Consider the following 7,662-nt stretch of genomic DNA (forward strand, 5'->3'; position numbering starts at 1 on the left):
CAGTGGGTCGGGTAGAACCGGATGCCTTGTTGAGTGGTAGAGGAACCTCATAGCGCTTGTTGTTCGGGTCGTGTATCTGCAGAAGCAATATGCTCAACGAAGGGGAATAAATATTCAATGTTACCGTCATTTGTGTTTAAACTTCGAAACGACTTATGGTAATACTTGAAGAATATCCACAGGTATCATAGGATCTGTTGTTGGGCGCGGTTTGGCTTATTACTTTCGTTATATTTGCAAATGTTGCCGAGAACAAAGATGACTGTGTAGTGTGTAACCAATTATCAAGAGATCATTTAATGGTAAACGTGTGGAGGACAAAATGATGTCTAATCCTGTCTAGGCTTTTGCTATATGTTTCCCGGTTTGACCAGATGAACACATGACTTGTCCTTCATATGTTTGTTACGGATTCCAACTGTGACCAGTAGTGGTGGTCCGATTAATTGAAATAATCGAAGATTGGTCGTAGTGACTAAACGACCAAGCAATCGATCACAATTTCTTATAATCGAACACAAACAATTCTGGAACACTTGTTTTCATTAACAGTATTTTTCACATGGTTGGTTTTGTCTGTTACATTTCATAAGCACTATAAGCTCGTTTCAAGTCACTATTGAATTTATCTTAAGGACTCCAAGAAATTTATGTTCCTAACATACTAGTCATCCTTTAAATATGTGAAATTTTGCCCCCCAAAAACCAAAAGAACTACTTGTTTTTTACCTTATTTTTATGTGCATTACAAATTTTATAAATGATGTTAACCAATTATTTTTGATGATTGATCGGTAGTACTGAACCAATCATCAATTATGACTGACTGACTGACTGAGTTGAGTTTTACGCCGCTTTTAGCATTATTCCAGCAATATCACGGCAGGGGACACCAGAAATGGGCTTAACACATTGTGCCCACGTGGGGAATCGAACCCGGGTCTTCGGCGTGACGAGCCAACGCTTTAACCACTAGGCTACCCCACCGCCCCCCCCTCATCAATTATGAGATTTTAACCAATTCTCAACACTAGTGACCAGAACCGTGAAGATAATGATGACAATTGGTCTTCAGTAACCTATGCTTGTCGTAAAAGGCGACTAACGGGATCGTGTGGTAAGACTCGCTTACTTGGTTGACACATGTCATCGTATCCCAATTGCTCATGATGTTGGTCAGCGGATTGTCTAGACTCGATAATTTACATACCGCCGCCATGCAGCTTGACTATTGGTGAGTGGGGTGTTACACAACCAGCAAACACATCTGTGAACATCTTGTGATTGAGAGACGCATGTTACGGTACCATAAGTGGGACAGGAATCCCCGATGCCATCACTATGCAATCAAGTACATATGTAAGTCTAGTCTAGATATGTGGCTATTTAATGTGAGCAAGCGGCACCCGCATTTTCTCATTCATTTCAATTAATGAATATTTCATTATCTAAAACGAAGAAGGAGACTGTAATACCTAGAAATTATCCTGAAAGATAATTATGACAGCGTCACCATTTGATATTACACCTCAAGTATATGATTACACAATGCCATGCACAATGCCACTTAGAAAGTGGTCAGTTGTATCATACGTTACATTTGACCACTTTCTAAATGGCATTGTGTAATCATAGCTTTCGGCCGTGGGAGCCGTGCCACTTTACACTTATCTGAGGGGTACACAAAGTCCGCAGTCTAGACTACTAATTGTCCGACTTCCATTTGTGTAAAAGTCGAGGTGGTTAAACGGGTTAGACGGCTGACTTTGTGTAGTGGCGATTAGGTGCCAGACTCTGAGGGCGTGGGTTCGAATCCCGGATGGGATTCGACCCAACAAAATGACTAGAATCTGTACTTTACTCAAAAAGCGTAATCCCAAATGTAGCATATGTTACATCTCAAGTTACAAGTATAGTTTGGGACAACGAAGGACATTAATCAGTGCTTGGCATAAATTCTGCAGATACAACAGGTACGTTGACCATCATTGCAACAAAGCCCTAAAGAGAAGCAATCTGGCACGGTCTGCCATATATACACAATACCTTGATTTGGAGTCTACTGCCAGTTTGCTCGACCACGTCAGCCTGTAGATCCATTACGTCATTGGGCCAGTGTGTATGTCGTTTTCTCGACAACAGCACGGACTTGCCATAGTTTATCACTTTTTGTACAGAGTAATCCTCCCCTGTCGGATGAAAACAATAGGGGCGCCCTTCACGTTTGTGCTTTTCCAGCAGCAGCCACGTGACAGACAGGAAGCTTCGTTTGCACCGGTTTCTGGGTAACAATCACTCCTTTAGGAAAACAGAACAAATACAACCTTTGAATCATTTGACACTGTATCTGTTGGAGACTACTACCCATCAAAAGTTCAGACTCACTTAAAGTAAGGAGCGGTGGGGTAGCCTAGTGGGTAAAGCGTTGGCTCGTCACGCCGAAGACCGGGGTTCGATTCCCCACTTGGGTACAATGTGTGAAGCCCATTTCTGGTGTCCCCCGCCGTGATGTTGCTGGATTATTGCTAAAAGCGGCGTAAAACCAAACTCACTCACTCACTCACTCACTCACTTAAAGTTAAGATTTTAAGTCACATCGACATTATTTCAGCCATATCGTGACTACAAACATGTTATAATTTTACAATAATAAAGGTAAATTATAAATTTTCAGCGAAGGACAGTAAAAAAACTAGTTTATCACATTTTTCAATTCAAAACTAATAATGAACACTGAAAAATTTATAGATGATTATACAATATAAACACAGGCTATACATTGCCAACAACTGAAGGTAGATCACCAAGCTAGGGACCATGGGGACTTACAGTACTCTTGCTTCCTGCATGGATCCAGCTGGGTTTACATCATAATTCTAGCCATACATTAAAATATCATATCTGCTACGATTGCAAATAGTAAAAGGTTTAAATTTAATATGAATGTAGTGGGACATACGTCCCCTCTCAGGAGGACAATAATTTTACAACACTTCAACCCCTTTTGAGGGTACAGCCACTTACAATCTCAGTTACTAATCTAAACTACCAATAATGATCTATTTACAAACCATTCATTAAAACTCACTTAAAGCACTCACTATATGTTATGTACATATATATGGTTATACTGAAGATTGATTTCTCCACTCACTTGGGGGAACCAACTGCAAACTTTATGCAGATGTATTGCACGAGGATCATGCATCAAATTGATGAAAAGCATGTACAAATATTGTGCACATGAACAGCTGCGTTTTGGTGTAAAGTTTCGTTAAGAATTTGCCAATTTTCACTGAGTTTCATCATTTATTGAACTTTATTGACAATAATCTTTTCAACGTTACGAATTTGTTTTACAATACATCGATTCATGTGTAAACACTACTTTTAAACAGTATGGAATATTTTGCAAAATCTAGTTTAGAACAGTTGACTGAAGTAAGTGGCTACATTTACATAGTGAGCCTAAACTTTTAATGGGTAGTATATATTTGCTGTATTATAACTGATTCAAAATAACAGAGCAAACATCCGTATCAACGGACCTCGGTTGTGAGAAAGGCTAGGTCAAAAGCAGGATTAATACGTCAGATTAAAAACTACATATTACATATATATTGCCTCACTTCTGACAAGAATAAACTGTTAACAGTTTTCTCCTGACGTTTGAAATCAGCACTTTTCATCCTTTCAGCTCTGCACATTTGGTCATGTATATATTGAAATGGCATGTCATTGAGATACTACGGGTAACTACGATCCGAGTTAAAACTGGTCTTGAGCAACCCATGCTTGTCTCCACCCTCGAAGATCCGGGTTAGAATTGGTCTTCAGTAACCCATGCTTATCGCAAAGGCAACTAACAGTATCAGGTGGTCAGGTTTACGGCCTCATTATGTAAATCCTTGCAATTGCAAAGTCCACAGAATCAAGCAAAATATGCTTGACGGTTAGACTTCCCTAGAGTAGAATAAGTGAGTACGCCTTTAAATAGTACTGTTCATTGCTATTTTCATGATGCTATTTTCATGAGTACGCCTTTAAATAGTACTATTCAAGCATTCCTGGTGACACCAGCAATCACTCTACCCAGAGTTCCGTGCGGCAAGCCAGCATAGTACCTCTGCCACAGGCCAGAAAAATGTGACGATTCGTCACATCTTGCAATGTCCATTCAATATAATGTACAGATTTCTTTTACTCTTTTCTTTTTGACTAGTCTACACATCTAACTAATCATCTTTAATAGAATGGTTTAGTTTCACAGAGAAAATATCCAAAAACGTGTAACACTATTTCGATTTGCGTAGCGATCCTTTGTTTACATAGGTTGTACGGCTCCACATGCTGTCATCGAAGCTGATGGAGAGCAAACGATGCAGCCAGTTTGATATCTAAATATGTACTGTGATAAATCTTACTGTCGCAGTTGTGGAAGAATATACATGTAACAATGTAAAACGTTATGAAGAGAGCGCCGAAAAGCTTTCGTGAGTCCAGTCTCTTCTTGTTATGAATATGCGCGTTTGTTTACAAACAAGAGAAAAGTCCGGTCACGTGATATGTAAATAAGCGTGTGGCAGTGAAGTTATGTTACTCATCGCTGTGCTGGAGTGACACCAGAAATAGGCTCACACATTGCACCAATGTTGGGGAATCGAGCCCTTTTACATAACGAGCGAACGCTTTAACCACTAGGCTACTCTACTGTACGTGTAGAGTGACTGACTGAGTTTTCAATGTATGGTCACACCGGCATTATTTCAGCCATATCGTGACTTCGTGTAGAGATTGTGGCTACGTACCTGTGTTCCCCGGTGATATGACACCGAGAGGCCGTAGCCCCCTGAGGAGTAAAAGCACCATGACACCCCAGGGTCGTTGTTAGGAGGGTCTCCAGCAGCACCCACGGGATTCACAGTTAGACTGGGACGCCCCTGCCTCTGGGTGACAGTCTGTACGACTCGGGGTTCCGTGTTGCATAGGTCCTGATCTCTTTCTACAACCGCGTGTTTGGTATTGTTACCATAGAAACCGTGCACCCATGTTGGAAACGCTGCTAAGTACGTGATCTGTAATAAAATAAAATACTGCCCAGTCATTTCAGCGATTAGCATAAAAAAAACACCTCGAACTCTCACCTCACACTGACTCGGGTTATATAGGCATATAGACATTTTTCTTCGGAGATAACACAAGATAGTGGACTCTCACCTGCTAGCTCTCAGGTTAATACGTGTACTTCAGGTAAAGATCCCTTGTACAAAATGTTCATGGCTGGCTGTATAAAGAACGGAAAATGTCATCAATGTCTTAAACACCCTCAAAGACCAAACGAGTTTTCCAATGTAAACTACATATAAAAGTGAGTGAGTGAGTGAGTGAGTGAGTGAGTTAAGATTTAAAGTCACATCGGCAATATTTCAGCCATATCGTGACTAAAACTAGTTCTAAATTTATAATTTATAATACATACATATAATATATAAAACCCTGTCAACGGACACAAGGACAGTAAAATAACTAAAGTATCACAGATGGAGTCTAAAACTAGCATGAACATGTAAAACTATTTGAATTACGAAAACAATACAATATAAAAACGGGCTACAGATCGCCAACAACTGAAGGTAGACCACCATACTAAGGCCCATGGGGACTTACATTACTTTTGCTACCTGCATGAACCCTAGCTGGATTTACACCATCCCTTCAGCCATTGGCGTTGATACTGAGATTTAGCCATACATTAAAAAACACAAAAATACTACGATTAAAAACCTGGTACACTTAAACTGACTTGAAATGTTTTGGGACTTACGTACCCTCGCAGGAGGACAATAATTTTACCCTACTTCAACCCCCCTTTGAGAGTACAGCCACTAACAATCTCAGTTACTAATCTAAACTACCAATAATAAAATATATATCTATTTACAAATCAGTTAGCAAGTCTAATTTTTTTAAGAATGCAATAATTAAATGAGAACTTATATTACTAAAAAGATCCTTCATAGCTTTTACTTTGAAATAAATATCCCTTGTGATGGAATATTCAACACAGTCAAGCAGGATATACTTGACCGTGATTCTTTCATCACAAGGGATACAAACGGAGGATCCTCACCTTTTAACAGGTATTCATGAGTATATCTGGTGTGACCAATACGACATCGTCGTATGATGACCTCTTCAAATCTGGACTGACAACCCAAGTAGGTGTAACCGATAGTGGGTTTTATTGCATGTAATTTATTGATACCTACTTGGGCATCCCACTTCTTTTGCATCAGATCACGGATGTAAGTTCTAATGCTTGCTTTGTAATCAGAGTATGGGATCAGAAGTGGTGTCACAGATTTGTTCAGTGCTGCCTTGGCAACAAAATCGGCCATTGTATTACCAGAAATGCCAACGTGGCTGGGTAACCAACAGAGGACGATGTCGTATTGGCCAGTTGCAAGATCATTATATAATTCTATAATTTCTATTAAAAGCGGATGTTTACAAGAAATATTTTTAATCGCCTGAAGGCAAGAAAGGGAGTCAGAAAATATTATATATTGTTTATATTTAGGGTGTCCATTTATATATTTAAGAGCTGTTAGTATTGTGTTTGCTTCTGCTGTGTAAATTGAACTGTTATTGGGTAATTTGGAAGATATTGTTTTGGACCCAATGACAGTGGCACAAGCAACCGCGCCACCATCCTTGGACCCATCTGTAAATAAGGATTTATATGTATTATATTTACTTTTTAATTGATTATATTCTTGTTTATATTGCAATTCATTAGTTTCTGCTTTCTTAAACTTCAGTCAGTGTGAGGTCGACCTGTGGCCTAACCAATTGCCAAGGAGGAGAAGAAAGAAGAAGACGGGAAGGAGATATATTTTCCAGCTCAATGCCGGCAGCAGTAATGAATGGCTTAATCCTGAGCCCAAGAGGCGGAACAAGAGAAGATTTCTTGTTGTACAAGTCCTCATAAAGAGGATTAAAGATGCAGTGAAACGCAGGATTAGACTCGTTAGAATATAGCTTGGTAATATACTGTAATGATAATTTTATACGGCGTTGGGTAAGAGAAGGCTCATCTGCCTCGACGTAGAGACTGTCAACAGGAGATGTTCTGAAAGACCCAAGATAAAGTCTCAGACCTTGATGGTGGACTGAATCTAAGAGTTTAAAGTTGCTTTTACAGGCTCCACCACATACGATGGAGCCATAATCAAGCTTCGAGCGGACAAGTGATCTGTAAAGGTGTAGGAGCGTAGCTTGATCCCCTCCCCACCTTGAATTAGACACGACTTTCAATAAATCGAGTGCCTTCAGACATTTAGTTTTTAGGGATTTAATATGCGGAAGAAAGGTTAAATGGGAGTCGAAAATCAGACGCAAGAATTTGGCCTCTTTGACAACCTTGATGGGAGTGCCATTTAAAAACAGTTCTGGGTCTTTATGAGGCTTATATTTTCTACAGAAGTGTAGACAATTAGTTTTTGATTTAGAGAATTTAAAGCCGTTTTCAAGACACCATTTATTTATTTTATTTAAACACAACTGTAGTTGCCGTTCAATAGTATGCATATTCTTACCTCGACAAGAAATGTTAAAATCATCCACAAAAAGTGATCCATCAATTGAATCATTTAAAACCTT

Source organism: Haliotis rubra, unplaced genomic scaffold (genome assembly GCF_003918875.1).
Source record: "Haliotis rubra isolate DU_JTF1 unplaced genomic scaffold, ASM391887v1 Scf1392, whole genome shotgun sequence".
Lineage (NCBI taxonomy): Eukaryota > Metazoa > Mollusca > Gastropoda > Lepetellida > Haliotidae > Haliotis > Haliotis rubra.